The sequence below is a fragment of the Mesoplodon densirostris genome, chromosome 12 (genome assembly GCF_025265405.1).
Source record: "Mesoplodon densirostris isolate mMesDen1 chromosome 12, mMesDen1 primary haplotype, whole genome shotgun sequence".
Classification (NCBI taxonomy): domain Eukaryota; kingdom Metazoa; phylum Chordata; class Mammalia; order Artiodactyla; family Ziphiidae; genus Mesoplodon; species Mesoplodon densirostris.
The window spans coordinates 22329021-22350294 of NC_082672.1; the positions used below are offsets into that span (position 1 = coordinate 22329021).

Here is a 21274-nt window from a genome sequence, read left to right on the forward strand (position 1 = left end):
TAAAATAAAGTTATTAAAATAAAAAAGATTATTAAAAATTAAAAAAGTAAAAAGTAAAAAAAAAAATAAGAAGAAAAAAAGAAAGAAAGAAGAGAGGAACCAAACCAAAAAAACAAATCCAGCAATGATAACAAGGGCTAAGACCTATACCAAAAACAACAACAACAACAACAACAACAACAACAAAAAACAAGAAAAACTGGCAGAACCCTAGGACAAATGGTAAAAACAAAGCTATAAAGACAAAATCACATACAGAAGCATACACATACACGTTGTTCCCAAAGTCCACCTCCTCAATTTGGGATGATTCGTTATCTATTCAGGTATTCCACAGATGCAGGGTACATCAAGTTGACTGTGGAGATTTAATCCGCTGCTCCTGAGGCAGCTGGGAGAGATTTCCCTTTCTCTTCTTTGTTCGCACAGCTCCCGGGGTTCAGCTGTGGATTTGGCCCCGCATCTGCGTGTAGGTCGCCGGAGGGCGTCTGTTCTTTGCTGAGACAGGACGGGGTTAAAGGAGCTGCTGATTCGGGGGCTCTGGCTCACTCAGGCCGGGGGAAGGGAGGGGTACGGATGCGGGGCGAGCCTGCGGTGGCAGAGGCCAGCATGACGTTGCACCAGCCTGAGGCGCGCCGTGTGTTCTCCCGGGGAAGTTGTCCCTGGATCACGGGACCCTGGCAGTGGCAGGCTGCATAGGCTCCCGGGAGGGGCGGTGTGGATAGTGACCTGTGCTCGCACACAGGCTTCTTGGTGGCGGCAGCAGAGGCCTTAGCGTCTCATACCCATCTCTGGGGTCCGTGCTGATAGTGCGGCTCGCGCCCGTCTCTGGAGCTTGTGGCCGTGCTCTGAATCCCCTTTCCTCGCGCACCTGAAGCAATGGTCTCTTGCCTCTTCGGCAGCTCCAGACCTTTTCCTGGACTCCCTTTCGTCTAGCCGTGGTGCACTAACCCCTTCAGGCTGTGTTCACGCCGCCAACCCCAGTCCTCTCCCTGCGCTCCAGATGAAACCCGAAACCCGAGCCTCAGCTCCCAGCCCCGCCCACCCCGGCGGCCGAGCAGACAAGCCTCGAGGGCTGGTGAGTGCCGGTCGGCACCGATCCTCTGTGCGGGAATCTCTCCGCTTTGCCCTCCGCTCCCCTGTGGCTGCGCTCTCCTCCGCTACTCCAAAGCTTTCCCCCTCCGCCACCCGCAGTCTCCGCCCGCGAAGGGGCTTCCTAGTATGTGGAAACCTTTCCTCCTTCACGGCTCCCTCCCACTGGTGCAGGTCCCGTCCCTATCCTTTTGTCTCTGTTTATTCTTGTTTCTTTTGCCCTACCCAGGTACGTGGGGAGTTTCTTGCCTGAGGTCTTCTGCCAGCGTTCAGTAGGTGTTCTGTAGGAGTTGTTCCTCATGTAGATGTATTTCTGATGTATTTGTGGGGAGGAAGGTGATCTCCGTGTCTTACTCTTCCTCCATCTTGAAGGTCCCCCCAATGGGCTGCATCTTGATGGCCCAATAACCTGGCTCTTTTCTTCGAAGGGAATGCTTTCCTATCATCAAGTAAAATTTTATGAGTCCTCACTAGGGACTTGGAGGGGAAGAGTTAATTAAACAAGAAATAGTTCTGGACCATTTTTGGCTGCTAAGTGTTCTAATATCAATAAAGTCATACCTAAAGATAATAATAGCCAAATTAAACAACATCCTAATATTCTGTGCCAGAAAAAAGAAATTGATATATATTATGTAGAGGCAATTATGACTTTAAGTGTATTTATTTCAACCTGTGACTGAAACCCTTTTATAAATCCTCCCTGTTCTCAAGATGATTGGGATATAGACCCTTTAGTATCTGACTGAGTTCTATTTTTCTAGACTCTTCTGTCTTTTATTTTCCAGCTTTATTGAGACATTATTGACATATAACATATGTAAGTTGATGATGTACAGTGTCATGATTTGATACATGTATATATTACAAAATGATTACCAAAATAAAGTTAGCTAACACCTCCATCCCCTCACATAATTATCGATTTTTTGTGGTATTAATATTTAAGATCTACTCTCTTAACAACCTTCCAATATACGATACAGTATTGTTAATTACAGTCACTACACTGTGTATTAGAGCCACAGAACTTATTCATTTTATAGCTGGGAGTTTGTGTCCTTGGACCAACAATTGCACATTTCCACCAGCCTGCGGCCCCTTGCAACCACCATCCTACTCTTTATTTCTATGATTTCAACTACTTAATCTATTTATTTTAGATTCCACGTATAAGTGAAAATGTACAGTTTTTGTCTTTCTCTGACTGATTTCACTTAGCATAATGTTCTCTAGGTCCATCTGTGTTGTCACAAATGACAGGTGTTCCTTTTTTATGGCTAAATAATATCCCTCTGTATATATAAATATATGCTACAACTTCTTTATCCACTCATCCATTGATTGACACTTAGGTTGTATCCATGTCTTGGCTTTGTGAACAATGTGGCAGTGAACATGGGAGTGCAGATAGTGTTCTTATTTCCTTCATATATATACCCAGAAGTGGGACTGCTGTATTATATGGTAGTCCTATTTTTAGCTTTTTGAGAAACCTTCTTACTGGGAAGCCATAATGGCTGCACCAATTTATATTCCCACCAACAGTGCACACGTCTTCCCTTTCCTCCACATCCTTGCCAACCCTTGTTATTTCTTATGTTTTTGATAATAGCCACTCTAACATATGAGGTGCTATCTCATTGTAGTTTTGCTTTGCATTTCCCTGATTATAAGTGATACTAGAGATGTGGAGCATCTCTTTATGTATCTATTGGCCATTTGTATGTTTTCTTTGGGAAAATGTCTAGATTCTTCTTTTGTCTTGCCTGCTCTGCCACTCCTTGCTTGCGCCCTAGGTGTCCCTCCTCAGCCTCTCCACCCGATGAACACCTACACAGTTTTTAATGAGCCAGCTCTTCTGGGAAACTTCTGTTCAGTCAACTATAGTTTCTTACTTCTTCCTCTGTGCTTCTATACAGCTAGCACTTTTATCTGTTATAGTGTATTTTGATGATTTATAAGCCTATATTACCATTGGTCTATGAAGACTGTAAATTTCTGCTATTCATATTTTCATCTCTAAATTCTAATACTGTGGTTGACACATTTTAGCCAGATAATAAAAATTTGCCAGAAAAATAAATGAATCAATGAGTGAGGGGATTATTATAAAAAACCATAATGAAGAGACATGGAATTTCATTCATGGAATAAAACTAAAAGGAATTTGCTAACTATAAATTTGTACTAGACAGAATAGAATCAGCTCTGGTCTTGGCAAACCTTCTTAGTTTGGGGTAGGGGTTTATGGAACAACAGCAACAAAAAATGTGTGGAGAAAGGATAGGTAAGAGGCAGCCAGGGTAGGAGCATTTACCTGTGTCTTGACCTCCTGGAGAATTTAATTGATTGGCTTATTGAAAGCATCTTCTTTTTAAGAGTCAACTTTGTCAAAGGAATCTTTGTGGAAAACGTGGAATTAAGGAACTTCTCCCCTATCATTATAGGAACAAAAGATTAGGTAGACAATTGTATATAGGCCCATTATGAAAAAATTACATTAGGGTAATTCGCTTGAAATTACATTACAATATTTTGGGACACCAATTTTACATGGTATGATTCAATAGAAGACATTGATACATTTAAAAATACTGGTTTTAAAAAACAACATTTTCTTACTCTATTCATATCCTTAGTTATTTCTTCTTAAGCTGCCCACAACTCAAGGAGTAAAATTGCTATGCAGAAGAGTAATAAAGGACATTCTCAGGAAACTTAGAAAGGCTCAATTTCAATAAAAATCTCTATTCACCCATCCACCCTAACATCCATATGAGGGCCCAGTAAGCTAAACAAAAGCACAGTACTAGACAAATAGATTATTAACAAGCATAAAATAAATATTTGTAATAAATTCATTTAGAAAAAACAATTCTTCAGGAGGGAAGAGGAGGTATTGAACAAACAGGTTTTGCTTTGATCAAATGGAAGAACTTAGGCATGTAACATCACTCTGCTGACATAGAAAGGAAAGGTCTGTGTTCTACATCTTTTGCACCAAACCAGTCATGTATTTCTTACAATGTAAAAGGCGAAGTCTGCAATTATTATATTACTATGTATTAATAGTTAACTTGATGAACACAAGTTTTAAATTCTATAAAAATTTAGAAAAAACTAATTAAAAATACCTTAATATAGCTTTCAACCATATTCAGATTTTTACTGTCTCAACCCCAAGCACACTTTCATATTAAGTATAAATAGAAATATAGGGTTTTATAAAATATTGTTAATTTACACATATGATAGAAAAAATAAAGATACTCATTCCAATGATTTCAATATTGTGGCTAACATGTTGAGTTTTTAAAATATGTTTTAATGTTCACAAATGAGAAGAAATATGATAAAAAATATATATATATAAATAACAAATATCCACCTCTAATTATAGAAAGGAAGTGCAGCATCACACAATTTTGCATTAAAAGCACTAGGGAAATTTGCTGATCTTTTACCAGACATTGTCACACATCACATACTGTGACTTTACATCTTGTCTGAATTAGGTAGAATTTTCACCTAGAATGAAGAAGTGGATGTTTTTGAGCTGAATGATATCATTCATCAGCTGTGACAGGAGTTATGGTGAGTTCCTTGGCCATAGAATAGCAGAGAAAGCAGGTATGAGTAAAGGAAAGAGCTCTAGTAGGAAAGAAGTCTGTTAGTAATCTGAAACTTGCCACATGACTTTAGGAACTTAATGAGATTAGACAGAAAACTAAAATGGACTCTTCTAGGTCAGGGCATCCAGCTACAACTGCTCACAACCAAAATACAATTCAGTAGTCAGGGGAAATGCAGGAAGTAACATCCAAATTCTAAGATCATATTTAAGAATAAAATCTTTATTTGAAAGTACTCATGATAGTGATTGACACAGAGTAGATATTTAAATAATATATGTTGACTCACCTTTTGTGAAATAGGAACTATCTCATAGGAGTAACATGGCTACTGGCCATCTTGTATATTCTTAAACAAGTCACTTAACCCCTTTGATCTTTAATTTCTTTATGTAAAATTTATACAATGAGAGCCCTTTAATGCTAAGATATCTACAGCACAAAGCACTACACTTTCTATACACTAAAGACTAGCAATGCAGTACAGTTCTCAAGAGGGATTGACTGATATCTCGACAGGCTGTTTGTCTTTTCCTTTGAGGATTCAGCTTGATAGTCATAAGGCACTGTGTTATATGGGGTTTCAAGATGAATAAGACAAAATCTCTCCTCTTAGAGAAAAACTTCTTGAGAATGATATCAAACATTTATCAAGCACTTCTTTTATTCCAGGCCCTGGACTACATGACTTTACTTCATTACATGCTTACAGCAACCCAATGCTTAGGTTACTAGCATCACAACAGTGAGGAAACCATTCAGAAAAGTTAAAGACGATGATTATGGTTATACCTTATGTAACCAGCAGGAAATAGAACAGCAACTACAGACCCTGAGTACTTCCCCATTGCAGTACAGTGTCTTTTTTCTCAGGCACTGGTTTGCTTTAAGGCAAAAAGTGATAATTACTAAGCGATTCCTTCAGAAAAATGCTCAAGAGTCCACGAGAAAGAAAGGAAGACTCCTTCATTTTTAAGTAGCATTTGAATGGAAGTTGTAACATGGGTAAAGTGATGTCAAAAAGTCCCATGTCAGAACAGCTTGATCAAAGTAGCTGTAAAAATATGTTATACATCTGCTATCATGGGCCAAATAAGAAAATGAGATTCACTAGATGGGGACAGATAGTCTCTTGGGGAACTGGGTTGAGTGTCTAATAGATAAGAAGTTTGGGGACATGATTCAAAATCCGAGGTCTAGTGATTGGTCCCCCATTTCTGAGTCTAGCAAGGAAGTGATTCTAAACCTCACTTAGAACCACTTAGCCGAGGAGCTCGTGCTGTTTGACATCTTATGGTTAGTCAGAACTGTACCTCCTTGCTTCTGAAAATGTTTTTGCCTCTGCTTAGAATGAACCCCCTCTTTAGTTTTGTGTATTAATCCTACCCACCACCTTTAAACCATGATGTTTTTCCCTTTGTACCTTCCGCTCCCCGGGTCTGTCTCATCTCAATCTCCAGACTGTTTAAATTTTTTTTAATGGTTTTAGACTTTCATAAAAGTTGCAAAGACATTACAGAGAATCTCTGTATGCCACTGACTCAGCTTCCCTAAAAGTTAACTCTTAAATAACAATAGCATATTTGTCCAAACTAGGAAATTGGGGCTTCTCTGGTGGCGCAGTGGTTGAGAGTCCGCCTGCCGATGCAGGGGACACAGGTTCGTGCCCCGGTCCGGGAAGATCCCACGTGCCGTGGAGCGGCTAGGCCCGCGAGCCATGGCCGCTGAGCTTGCGCGTCCGGAGCCTGTGCTCCGCAACGGGAGAGGCCACAACAGTGAGAGGCCCGCGTACCGCAAAAAACAAAACAAAACAAAAAACTAGGAAATTAACAAAAGTACAATACTATTAACTAAACCACAGAGTTAATTCAGATTTCACTGGCTTTTCCACTGATGTGCTTTTCTGTTCCAAGATTTAATCCAGGATACCACACTGCACTTCGTTACCACACTTTAAAAATCTTATACTATTATCCGTGACTCATTTATCACTCTTTACCTTGCATTTGAATGATTTGTAGACCTTTATCCTTCTACTAGAGTGAAATCACCTTGAAGGCAGGATTCAAGGCAAGTCCGATTCATTTTGTTACCCTGAAGTGACTTGCACTGATTATATACCTAGTAAATATCTATTAAGTTATATATAAAATATGTGATTGGGGTTACATCATTTCTTCACATTCTTCTGGATTCTCTTCACCCTTGTTTGCCCTTCATTTGTCAGTTGCTCCTCCACTCATCCACTTCTAAATGTTGCATGCCCAGACCTCAGACTTTGGGCCACTTCTCTTTTCTTTCTATGCTGTAGGTGACAGGTAGGTGATCTCATCCAATCTTGAAACATTAAACACTTCCAATATGCTAATTCTTCTAAAATTGTACCTCTAGCCCAGACTGCTCTCCTAATATCTAGACATCTATAGTAAAGTGCCTTCCTGACCTCTAACTTTGCATGTCTAATTAGACCCTCGAAATTAACACATCCAGCATGGAGCTGCCCACCGTCTCCCCCATCTCACGCCTGCTGCTCTAACGTTCATCTCCATCTCAGTAAACACAGCTCTGTTTACTCAAGTCAAATACGTGAGAGTCTCTTTTTTTCCTTTCTCTTACAGCCCACACTTAACCTCTCAGAAAACACATCAGGTTTAATGCTTTGCATGATTTTCTCAGAGGTCACAGAATAGCAGGAGAATTGGACTCAGATCCAGGCTTTTTTCCCATTATCCCACAGCTGCCTTGGGAATCAGAAGCTGTGGCAAGAAATTAAATTGTTACATCTGGGTCCAGCTAGGGGCATTGGGCATGGGGAGTGCTAGAGTCAGCCATAGGACATATGCCAAGTGGATGCACAAAGGTAGGAGGACATAAACACCAGGAGGTGGAGTGAGATCAGAGCCTTCAAATTTGTGGAAATAAGATCTGAGCAACTTAGACTGGCAGGTCATGAAAAATGGAGAAGAGGCACCAATAACCAGAAGACCTTGTGAACAGAGACCTCAATCAAGGATCTTTTCTACATATTCTTTTATTCAATCATGTATTCACCAAATAGGTACCAGGCATCACAGGAAACACAGCAATGGAAAAGAGAAATGAGGTTTATGCTTTCATGTCCTTTACATTTTAGCAACAGAAAAGATAGACCATAAACCAGCAAACAAATGAACACAGATTTTTCAAATAAAAATAATTGTTATGAAGAAAATAAAGCAAGGTGAAGTAACTAAGAAGGTGAAGATAGGTCAGTGTAAGGAAGCAGCATTTGAGCTCAGCCATGAAGATTGGAGTGAGAAAGAAGATATACAGATTGCCAACAAACACATGAAAGAGTGCTCAACATCATTAATCATTAGAGAAATGCAAATCAAAACTACACTGAGATATCATCTCACACCAGTCAAAATGACCATTATCAAAAAATCTACAAACAATAAATGCTGGAGAGGGTGTGGAGAAAAGGGAACACTCTTGCACTGCTGGTGGGAATGTGAATTGGTACAGCCACTATGGAGAACAGTATGGATGTTCGTTAAAAAACTAAAAATAGAATTACCAAACGACCCAGCAATCCCACTACTGGGCATATACCCTGAGGAAACCATAATTCAAAAAGAGTCATGTACCACAATGTTCATTGCAGCTCTATTTACAATAGCCAGGAGATGGAAGCAACATAACTGTCCATCAACAGATGAATGGATAAAGAAGATGTGGCACATATATACAATGGAATATTACTCAGACATAAAAAGAAACGAAATTGAGTTATTTGTAGTGAGGTGGATGGACCTAGAGACTGTCATACAGAATGAAGTAAGTCAAAAAGAGAAAAAAATACCATATGCTAACACATATATATGGAATCTAAAAAAAAAAAATGGTCATGAAGAACCTAGGGGTAAGACGAGAATAAAGACACAGACCTACTAGAGAATGGACTTGAGAATATGAGGAAGGGTAAGCTGGGACAAAGTGAGAGAGTGGCATGGACATATATACACCACCAAACGTAAAACAGATAGCTAGTGGGAAGCAGACGCATAGCACAGGGAGATCAGTTTGGTGCTTTGTGACCGCCTAGAAGGGTGGGATAGGGAGGGTGGGAGGGAGGGAGACGCAAGAGGGAAGAGATATGGGGACATATGTATATGTATAACTGATTCACTTTGTTATAAAGCAGAAACTAACACATCATTATAAAGCAATTATACTCCAATAAAGACGTTAAAAAAAAAAGATTGGAGTGAGAGCATTTCAGATAGAGGGAACAGGAAGTGAAAAAATTTTTTAATTAAATTAAGTTTAAAAGTGACTTTGAATGTTATAGGAAAATAAATAAGAGTAGTGTGGCTAGAGAATAGTGGAGCAGCGTAGTAGCTATGAAATCAGTGAGATAGGCAGGGTCCAGATTGTAGGAGGCTTTGTATGTCCTGGAAAAGCATTTGTGTTTTATTCTAAGGGCAATGGGGGCCATGATCTAATGCAAAATAAATAAGGATTGTATGTTAGTTTACTGACATTTTGCAACTTAAGATGAACATCTGGTTGAAATGGGAAATGGAGGTGCTGAGCTAGATCCTAATGCTAAGTAGGATGTCTGACCAAAAAAATATCATGAGAGAATTGATGATAGTTCTATCTCCCTTCCTCCAACAGAGACTTAATCTCAGCAGGATCTTATTTTAATTCTCATATCATAACAAAGGACCAGAACCTAAAAATTTCTTTCTTTAGTGGTGGTATTCACCATTGGTAATGAAATTGTTTTTTGGGGCTAACATTCACTTTGTAATTACTGGCAAATAAATACTCTATACATACTTCTTAATGGATGCACTAAAGTAGTTAGTTAGCCTCAGAAGAAGGAATCACATTGTCTTTCTTGTACTAAGATGGTTGGAATGTACCATGCTTGCATTGTTAGCCCCTCTTTCTCTCTCTCTCCCTCTCTCCCACTCTCTCTCTCCATTAATCCTCCAGTGAAACTTAACTGTATAAAGCAGAAGTACCAACCTGTGCCTGTCACAAATTTGAATTCTGGAGAAAAGAAATCTGGAAGGCAAGACAGCATAGCAGACTTATTTTGCTGCCACTTTAAAAATGTGGCTTCAAATTACTCAGATTTCAGTATCTTCTTTTTCTCTTCAGTTGGTAATTACCATTAGGATTCTATTAACAATGAAATTTTAGCCAATTATGCTACTGAGTGCTGTGTTTCAAAAACAAACAATTACAGATGGCAATCTACTTCACAAATCTTTCATAAAAATGATATAATTCGTTAAGCTGGTTTGCTGGTCAGACAAAAAATTAAAGCAAAGGAGTTTGGGGCTTGTTTCTTATTTAGCACTGGTCAGTTGCACACAAGAAAACTGGCAGGAGACTCTGCAGTACTTTCCATTTCGTGAAGGTTGCCAAGTAGAGTCAATTTATTTCCAGAATGACTGAAAACGTTCTTCTAATTTTCAGCAGATATGGTTTTGCTGAAAAGTTTTTGGCCTTTAATTGGGGTCTTTCATCCAAATATCTTTCCTTTTTTCTTGTTTCTTTTTAGAGATTATGGTCTTTTTTTATATAAATGTGATAAAAATCTAGGTTTCTACCATAGATCAGCATACACCAAGTCACTTGATTCAATAAAGGATCTGAGTCAGCAGGAAGACCAAAAATGTGACACACGTCATCTGGAAGGTCCACTGAAAACATCATCATCCACATCTCTACAAGTTTCCTTCTAGAAGCTCATTGTTCCTTTCGATCCAAAATTGTTCTTCGAAAGATTCATAAAGAGAGAATGAATGAAACAAACGGAATGAGGGAGAAGCATGTAGTAGGCTTGGAACATCTGGGTCATGTAGGGCCATATTTAAACAATATCTTGTTGGAAGTTGTGTTTGTATGCACACGTGTGCCAGTGGGCGTGCAAATAATTCAATTTCATGTATTTATCAATTCACAGCCATAAAGTAGAGTGGACCTCAAGGGGAATACCAGTCATCGTTTACCCAAACGTAGCCAAATAGAACTATCCTTGAGGTAACATAATTTTCTATGGTATTGCTTTAACAAATCAGTTACTGACAGATGGGACGTTTAAAATTTTTTTTTTTTTTTTTTTTTTTTTTTTTTTTTTTTGGTATGCGGGCCTCTCACTGTTGTGGCCTCTCCCATTGCGGAGCACAGGCTCTGGACGCGCAGGCTCAGCGGCCATGGCCCACAGGCCCAGCCACTCTGCGGCACGTGGGATCCTCCCAGACCGGGGCACGAACCTGTGTCCCCTGCATCGGCAGGCGGACTCTCAACCACTGCGCCACCAGGGAAGCCCGGACGTTTAAAATTTTGACAGTAATTTTCGTTAACTAAACAAATTTAACAGCTACTTATGTATCACGCTACACATTGAATTTAATAATTTCGGCAATCATAGGAAATTTAATCAATGCTCCTTGAGCCATGAGCATCATATTCTCGGTGTTGTGACATTTATGTGAGAATGGATGCTTCCAACCACTTGTTCTGTGTCACGTGAAGGTTCCATTTCAGATGGAGGTTTCCAGTAACAGTGTAATAAAATCTTAAATGAATACCAGAAGCATTATTTGTTTTTAAAAAGTCAAACTGAAGTTTGTGGAGGAGAAGTCAGTCAGCATTTAATGGATGGAACAGAGAGTGGAAACATCTGACAGAACAGTAGGAAACTTTGTACTGTTTTGAATGCCTCACCACTCCTCACACCATCTGTCATGCATTTCTCATGAAATAAACAATTTTCAGAAATGTTTTGTCCAGGAAAGAGACATTTTACATTTTACTGATTTATTTATTCTACGTGGACTTAAAGTAATGACGTTTAAGAAAATCGCTTGTGAAGGAGATACTTTTTTGCTAATAGCTAGTAGTTCTTTTAGTTATGGAGGCTATGAGATGTGGATACATATTATAATAGATGGATCAAATGGGAAATATAGGGGGGCGCCTGAAAAGAAAGGCAGTGCTGCCAGGAGCAAACGCTGAATTTCCTGCCGGTTTTATTTCCCCAAATCAAGAGTTTCTCAGAAAGGTCTGGCTCATAGAAGGGACTGGGGAAAGGGAGAGGAAAGATGACTCTTCTCCAGGGGGGGTCTCTCCTTCATAAAATTCTTGAACTGTTGCCACAATCTGGCCATATTTTTCTGCCAGAGGAAACATGACAGTCTCCTCATTATTTACAATTTTCATACTATGTCTCGGTTGATTATCCAAGTCTCTTCCCACCACTCCATATGTGAAATTACATTTTCTTAAATAGTTACTATCTCCTTAGTAGTTCAGGGGCATTTTCCACAACTGTTCCATGTCTGTGACCCTTGACTTGACTTTGACCATGACTTGTGAGAATGTTTTTAACATCACCTCTCTAGGACTTTTTCTACTTAATAATTTTCAGCTTCATTTTTTCTCCTTTTGTTTCTTCGACTCTACAAATGCCTTTTTTTTTTTTTTTTTTTGTCGTATCGAGGAGACAAGTGTTGTGATAGGAGACTCTGAACACAGTCTCAGCTTCGATGTAGCTGTATGTTCTTGGACCAGTTACTTAACCTCCTGCTTCTTCGATCCTAAAAGTGTCGTGGTGACGCATACTCCTCGGGGCTGTGGTGAAGGTTGAATGAGAGAATGTATTTAGAGCATCTGGCTCATATCAGGAAATAGATGTTTATTCCCTTCCCACACTTATTTCCTCTGTTTCTTTAATCATTATTCCCGTTACTGTATCCGTCTTCATCCACGGGCTTCTCCCGCTCCACTGTGTTCACGGCACTGCCTTTGTCCTTCTCATGGATGGATGACAAGACAGAGGCACTGTGTGCTGAAACCGTGCTCTCCCCCATCTATTATGCTATGTTCAAAACAATTTTAAGGCTCCACAATTCATACTTCATAGAGCAATAAAAAGTAGCAGGAATTCTAAAACTACCAGAACGTTGACTTTCACTCACGCTTTTCAAATTTATCTTTCAACCTCCATATTTCTGAGGTCCAGACATATGTTGTTGCTTTCTTTCTCCCACCCCCATCTCTCTTTGTAATTTCATTATTCCTTTGCTTTCTATTAGCATTTCCCCCCTCCTTTTGCACTGTCCTTTAATTGGGTATCCACTTGAGATTAACAGTGATTTCTTCTGGGTTAAATCTAGTGGCCTTGCATCTCTAAATTTAGTTGCCCTGTACTGACCTTAATGCTAATTACTGGCTTTAATGCTAATTACTGGCCTTGCTGTTTAATCTATTCTTCTGTGGTAGCACCTATTTACTCACATCTCTCATCCAGTTCCTCATTCTGACACGTGGCATAGCTTCAAATTATAGTACCCACCTTATCTAAAACATCTTTTATAGCCACTTTTTCTTTTCCCTTTTTCCAGGCACTAAAAAAATCTGAAACTCCACCTGTTTTCCATTTTATTTGCTCTGATGACTGTTAGGGACCTCCAGAGAAACAGAATCAACAGGATAGATAGATAGATAGATAGATAGATAGATAGATAGATGATTGATAGGTAGATGTTAGATGGGTGAATAGATAGATAGAGAGATAGATCAAAGAGGAGATTTATTATAGGAATTGGCTTATGTGACTATGGAGGCTGACAAGTCTCATAATCTGCCATCTGCAGGCAGACGTACCAGGAAAGCTGGGGGTGGAATTCAGTTTGAGTCTGAAAGCCTGAGAACCAGGGAGGCTGTTGCTGTGAGTCTTGGAGTCTGAAGGCCCAAGAGCCAGGAGCTCCAATATCCAAGGGCAGGAAAAGATGGGTGTCCCTGCTCAAGAAGAGAGAAAGAATTCACCCTTCCTTTGCCTTTTTGTCCCGTTTGCACCTGTAATGAATTGAATGATGCCCTCCACACCGGTGGGAATGGATGTCTTTACTCAATCTACTGAACCAAATGCTAGTCTCTACCAGAAACACCTCATAGACCCACCCGGAAATGATATTTTACCAGCAATTTGGGCATCCCTTCGCCCAGTCAAGTTGATGCATAAAACTGGCCATCACGAGTCTACCTCTTATCAGCTTGGTACCCATATGCATCTCCTTCAACTTAATTTTCAAGTAAGGACAGTAACAGGATCATAATTCCACCTAACATGATACAGCTATACAGCACACGACAGAAAACACACTCAGAATGCCATGATTTGAGTGTCTCCCAAAATTCTTACGTTGAAATCCTCATCACTAAAGGTGATGGTATCAGTAGATGGAGACCTTGGGAGGTGATTAGGTCGTGAGAGTGAAGCCCTCATGATTGGGATAGTGCTCTTACAAAAGAGGTCCCACGGAGCTCCCTAGCCCCTCCACCAGGGGAAGCTGAAAGAAGACTGGGGCCTGGAAGAGGACCTCACCCTATCATGCTAGTCTTGGACCTCCAGCCTTAAGAACTGTGAGTAAATTTCTGCTGCTTATAAGCTACTGCATCTGTGGTAGTTTGGTATAGCAGCCTGAATGGATTAAGACAGACATCTTCCTCTTGCAAGCTCCCCTTCCAGTCTTTCCCCTCCCTCTTTTACCTTAAACAATAACTAGAATTAAATGTTAAAACACCATTTTAATTGTCCCTACCTAGTTCAGAAACTTGCCATGCTTCTCAATTGTCTGTTTCTTAAAATTAGTACTGAAACCAAGTTTCAAAGCATCTCACACACTCGAGTCCTGAAATCGGCTTATTCTTTATTATTCTCTATACATATTTCTTTGTAAGTTTTCCACATAGGCACCTAGGTATGTAGAAAAGAATCCTGCAATGAATGTATTACTTTGGTTTCTCCCGGGCCAATGTTAACCAGTGGTAAAACGTGGAGGAGCTAGTGTGCAGAAACCATCATGGAGAGAGTGGAGAAAACAAATGATTTGTCTGTGGTTCTGTGTACTAATTAATTTATATTGAGACACCATCATACCTACCTATATATGAGCTGACTAACTTTTCTGAGACAGAGAACTGTTCAGGGCTATTTAAAACTATTAGGGTTGTTAATTATTACTTCATATAAGCAAGATGAATAAATCTTATTGGCCAAATAATAACTAAGCTTTCAAGCTTTGCTTTTTTTGTTTGTTTGTTTGTTTGTTTTTTTTGGTACACGGGCCTCTCACTGTTGTGGCCTCTCCCGTTGCGGAGCACAGGCTCCGGACGCGCAGGTTCAGTGGCCATGGCTCACGGGCCCAGCCACTCCGCGGCATGTGGAATCTTCCCGGACCGGGGCACGAACCCATGTCCCCTGCATTGGCAGGTGGACTCTCAACCACTGCACCACCAGGGAAGCCCCCTAGCTTTGTTTTTTAACAGCACCAAAGTCAAGTCTTCCAAGAAAACAACCGCTTTCACAAGTACCATCTCATGGTCTCCATGCTCTGTGTTGTATTTATTATGAGGACTGGTAACTTAGTACTCACATCACTAATAGAGGCAAATATTGATACTTGTGCTGACATTTCAGTTGGTTTGGCCTGATCCCCACAGTTTCTGCAGTGGGGCAAGGCTAACTGGCCTTTTCAACTGGCATGTCCAAGGATGGAGATCCTTCTCTCTCACTTGCCTTCTAGATTCTCTCTCTTACCTCATGGTCTCTCTAATACCCTTTCCTTTCCATACTCACAGAGCCACCAGGCAGATGCCTTTTTCACATAGTGATTGGATTGTTGAACCCAGGTTGATGTCCCTGCCATTAGTCCTGACTGACTTTAATCTATCCTTCCCATCACGGCAAGGTGAGATTTCCTGGAGCAGAGCTTGGAGAATTCCCACCTACTGCTCCAAGAGTTTAATGCTCTTCCATTCAGGATGCTTGGTGTGAGGACAGCGAGGGACCTGCCCTTATCCGGGAGTATGCCCGCGGTTCCAAACAAAACGTACACTTTATCCTTATTAGGCCTAGACCATGCTTACCGTGGTTCTTCCTATGCTGATGTTCTCAGTGACTCTGTGAAGGAAGACTTTCCATCACCAGCAGATATAAACTAAAATAACAGTAACACAGAGTATTCCAAAATAGAAATAGTAATTTACTTATTGGCAATTTTCGATGCTTTTCCTCCATCTTCTGGCCCATTAGCATCTGGCCCATTGAGGAAGTCCGATGTGTTAATTCCTTGTCTTTCAGAGGCTGGATGACACCTTTAAGAAACCATGTAACACAGATTCACTGTTCAGCGGAATCATGCAAATCTAGGAGCCCAGCTGGAGCCCAGTCCACGTATTAAAGAGATGCTGTGGTTCCACACTCCTCACCCTACTCCCATCCAACTTATGACTTTGTCCACTACCTGCCAACACCTGTCTCCACCTTGCCCCTTCTTAGTGTACTTGCATCTCTGCTTCTTGCCTTTCACTTCCTCTACAGGATCATGATATATCTCTTGCCTTCCAGTCTGACAAAGGACAGCAAGATTATTTGATTTCTCAAAATGGACAGAACCTTTTCTCATAAGTGTTATTCTGGGCCCTGTTACCTCCCTGGTTCTGGCTCCAGAGGATCAATGTTGGTTGTTATCTTGAATGCTTCTAAGCCCTGTGGAAATGCAGACAGTGAGATACTTGAGTTTTTGTCAATGTCACTATTCTACAATTAAAAGCATGCAATTGTTGAACCCACCCTACTTCAGAGGAGAGATATTCTCTTCCAGGTTTTTGGCTGCAATTGAAAAAGTTTATGATCTTCTAGACTCTGTCATGTCTTCTTTTTGTAATAACTGTTTTGTAATGCTACCTTTATGATTCCAAAGTAAAAGCCAAGAATAATGTAACCTATGTACACAAAGTTTCCAAAAAAATTAAAAAGAATGTAAAAACATATATAAAAGAGAAATAGGAGAAAAATAATTCATAATAGATTAGCATGGATTTCATTATGTAAATGCATAGGAATGAGCATTCTAGAAGACATAACACTGTAGGGAGATCGTTGTACCTATGTACCAAACCTACTTGTGACAACTATAAAGGCAGATGGTTAGAGGTGTGTTTTATTTGGAGACTCAAATAGCATACATAAGTGGTGCTACTGTCAGAATGTGATCAAAAACAGTGGTAGAGTCCAAACAAAACAAAATATGATCTTCCCCCTGGGAAATGTAGAGTTGTTATATAAAATAGAATTAGCTTCTAGATTCAGGTAATATAAATATGTTTTTAAATTATATGAATACCTTGTGGAACAATGACAAGTTTTGTAGGATTCTAGATAATTTTTTATTGTCTGGACTGTCTCTTGTATTCCAGGACATCTAGCATTCCTGGACCCTGCCTACAGATCTAGTCAAAGTCAATAGCCTCTTCACTGTGGTGACAACCCCAAATTGTTCCTGCTCCCATTTATAAAATGCCACCAAGAGGATGGTAGGGCTCCCATTGAGTGGCAGAGTTGGTGGGGGTGTGAATTGACACTTATTACAAACCTACTATGTTGCAACATCTATGAAGATATCTTACATGTTTTTTAACTTCATTTTCAAAATCGACCTTTGAGGTAGGCAGCCTAGAGAGGTTAAATAACTTACGTAAGGTCACACAGCTAAGTAGTAATGAGCTGAAAAGAGCTTGATTCCATTGCTGGTGGCGTTCTTGGCTCTCTGTGCAGAAAACTAAGAAATGGTCAGTATCACACACACAGCAGGAGAGGCCCTTTCATGGAAATTTCAAGGGGGTTCCCAGCTGAGCCATGCCAGATGCATGAAAGCCCAGCCCAGGCAGAGAATGTCAATCAAGCTATTCACAAGCTCCAGCTGAGTAAGGTCCTGTCCACTGCTGTGCAGCAGAGTCTAAATCTTGGCCCAAGACCCAGCCCTGGAACAAGGCTGCTCTCTGTGGGATTTTTCTTTCTTTCTTAAAAAAAAAAAAATCAAACCTACATTGTTTTCCTTCTTATAATGGAAATAATAGATGCTAATTGTAAAATATTCCTACAATGTAGAAATGTATAAAACGGGAAGTAAAAATTCTGTAATACCATCCCTCAAAGATAATTGTTGCTATCCAATTGGTATACATCCTTTGGAAGTTTTCTCTGGAGTGTATAAAAACAGTAATTTTAGGGCCTCCCTGGTGGCGCAGTGGTTGAGAGTCCGCCTGCCGATGCAGGGGATACGGGTTCGTGCCCCGGTCTGGGAGGATCCCATATGCCGCGGAGCGGCTGGGCCCGTGAGCCATGGCCGCTGGGCCTGCGCGTCCGGAGCCTGTGCTCCGCAGCGGGAGAGGCCACGACAGTGAGAGGCCCACATAACGCAAAAAAGGAAAAAAAAAAAAAAAAAAAAAAAAAAAAAAAAAAAAAATAAAAACAGTAATTTTAAATGAGATCACACTATACACAGTGCTTTTAACTTGCTATTTTTATTTAACAATATATTGTGGCTATTAATCCTTGTCAATATACATACAGAAAACAAGCCCTCTCCTTTATTTTTAATGGCTGCACAATATAGAATTATTTACTCTCTCTTGCTCTAGGTCCATAAGGAAACTTTGCCTAGGGGAAATAGACCACAAAAAGTAATTTTTAAAACTTTTCTGCCATCACAAACAATGCTCTAATGGACATCATTGAGCATATATAACTTTGCACAAGGGTATAACTACTCCCACAGGATAAATTCCTAGAAATTGAATTGTCAAATTGCCCTCTAAAAGGCTCTACCAATTTACAATTATACCAATGGTACATGAAAATCTCAATTCTCTACACCCCAGCAAATTCTAGTTGTTAACAATTCTTTTTTTTCTACTGGTTTTGGGAAAATAGTGCATGTTCATTATTTTAAAAATCCAGTTAAGTATATGAAAAACTAATATTGCTTGAAATCACACCCTTCAAGGATTTCTTTTGAGATATTTTGCTACACGTCTGTAGTGTGTTGATTGGTGCCTCCACAGAGGTATGTCCACCAGGAACCTGTGAATGTAACTCATGTGGAGAAAGGTATCAGTAGCAGTACCTGTATTAGTCAGGGTTCCTCAGAGAAACAGAACTAGTAGGATATATAGGGATATAGATAGAAGGAGACGTTATAGGAATTGGCTCATGCAATTATGGAGGCCAACAAGTCCCACAGTTTGGAACCCCAGAACCAGGAAACCTGGTGGTATAATTCAATCAGAGTCCGTAGGCCTGAGAACTAGGGGAGTCAGTGATGTAACTCCCAGTCTGAGACCAAAAGCCTGAGAACTTGGGCCTGTTGATGTAAGTCCCAGAGTCTGAAGCCTGGAGAACCAAGAGCTCCAATGTCGTGGGGCAGGAGAGGTGAATGTTCCATCTCTCTCTCCCTCTTTCTCACTCTTTTTTTCAATCTGGATCTTTTAATGCGCATTTTCTCAGTCTTTACAAGAACCACACAATGTAACTCTTACCCTTCCTCTGCCTTTTTGTTCTATTTGAGCCCTCAGTGGATTGGACTGCATTGGATTGGAGGATGCCCATCCACATTGGGGAGGGCAGATCTTCTTTCTCAGTCTATTGATTCTCTTCCAGAAACACTCCCACAGACATATCTAGAAATAATGTTTTACCAACTGTCTGGGCATTGCTTAGCCCAGTCAAGCTGACACAAAATATTAACCATCCCAGTACTTTGTTCCTTTTTATGGTTGTATCAGTACTTCCTTCCCTTTTATCATTACATAATGTTTCATTGCATGGATGCACCACTTTTGTTTACCCATTCATCTATATTCCAATTGTTTCCACTTTTTGGTTATTATGAATAACGCTGCTATAAACATACATGTACAAGTTGTTGTATAGACATATGTTTTCAATTCATTTGGATATATAACCAAGAGTGGAATTGCTGGGTGGTATGATTATTCTATGTTTAAGTTTTTGAGAAGCTGCCAAACTGTTTTCCACAGTGGCTGCACCATTTTACCTTCCCACTAGCAATGTATGAGGATTCCAATTTCTCCACATCCTCACTAACACTTGTCATTTTCTTTCTTTTTTTAAATTACACTTAGCCTAGTGGATATGAAGTGGCATCTCATTGTGGTTTTGATTTGTATTTCCTTAATGACTAATGTTTTGAGCACATCATCACTTTTAATGCTTCAGAATAGTCCATTGTATGTATGTACCCTGGTTTATTTCATAATTTATTTAAGCTGTTTCCTACTGATAGGTAAGCAGAATTTTCCAAAATCTTTTCACCATTATAAGCAATTTTGCAGTATATCTATTCGCTTTGCTCAATAAATACAGTTCTTTAGTGTAAAGTCCTGGGATTAAGATTGCTAGTGAAAATAATGCTCATTTTACTTTTTTTTTTTTTTTTTTTTTTTTAAACGGTACACGGGCCTCTCACTGTTGTGGCCTCTCCCGTTGGGGAGCACAGGCTCCGGACGCGCAGGCTCAGCGGCCATGGCTCACGGGCCCAGCCGCTCTGCGGCATGTGGGATCTTCCCGGACCGGGGCACGAACCTGTGTCCCCTGCATCGGCAGGCGGACTCTCAACCACTGCACCACGAGGGAAACCCTCATTTTACATTTTAACACGTATTAACAAACAGTCCTCCTGAGTAGTTCTGCTTATTTTCTGGCGGTGCCTGTTCTTCCACATGCTGGTTAACAACGTTGCAACTAAGCCACTGAGCCTTGGTGCACAAGAAACGTCATATTCCCTTATTTACTTAAAACAAAACAAAACAAAACTTAAATTAGACTCTGTGATCTATCCTGTTGACGTGGGAAAAGGGATTAAATTACAGCCGTACTTGGGGATCTCCTCCAAACCTGTCCCCCACCCCAAGCCACAAGGTCTTGCAAAATCTGGGGATTCTTAAAACTATTCCAGTGCAGCAGAGAGATCCCCAAAGCCTTCTGTCCATAGGGCTGCAACAGCTATGCTTATTCTCCACGGCCTCACTGTCCCTTGGCACCTGATGACTCTGCCGTTTCCACGCCATACTTGGGGATCTTTAAAAAGCTGTAAACCTAGAGCTGGTTTCCAGACTCTGAAGGGTGCTGCCCCACCCCGGGGGGGGGGCAGGGGGCTCAAGTCCTGCTGCCCTCATGACCCTTTGAACCCCAACTTTCTCTTTTCCTGTAAATCACCCTCTGTTTTCTTTCATCTCTGTCTCCATCTCTCTTTCCACTTTCTCCCCACCTCTCTATAAAACCAGACAATTTGGTCAATAAGTTCAGTTGTGTACAAATGACAGGCAGAGCCAGGGAGATTTTGTCTGGCAAATCTAGATCCATGAGATAAGAAAATAGAAAGGCTGGAATGGGGGTAGAACAAGCTTACAGGAAGAACAAACACAAATTAATCACTCTATTCTGCTTCATTATGTCTATCTTTTTCATCTCTGTTAATTTGGTATACAAAAATTGTTTTTCTTTTCTTTGCTCATTCTTCTCTTGAGGTGTTTCTTGTCTTCCATATTGATTAGAAATCTTTTTTTTTTTTTTTGGTATGCGGGCCTCTCACTGTTGTGGCCTCTCCCATTGTGGAGCACAGGCTCTGGATGCGCAGGCTCAGCGGCCATGGCCCATGGGCCCAGCTGCTCTGCGG

The 21274-nt window shown here is 40.4% G+C and overlaps 1 protein-coding gene across 1 annotated transcript in view; it reads right to left on the bottom strand.

Moving 5' to 3' along the window:
• Positions 1 to 3461: 3461 nt before the first annotated feature.
• Positions 3462 to 21274, bottom strand: part of LOC132499750 (filaggrin-2-like) — a 53357-nt gene continuing 35544 nt past the window's right edge. Inside the window, exons 3-4 of the mRNA XM_060114328.1 lie at positions 15783 to 15890; positions 3462 to 3530 (exon numbers count right to left, since the gene is read on the bottom strand). The gene's annotated coding sequence lies outside the window, so the exon portion shown is untranslated. The remainder of the gene's footprint in view (positions 3531 to 15782; positions 15891 to 21274) is intronic.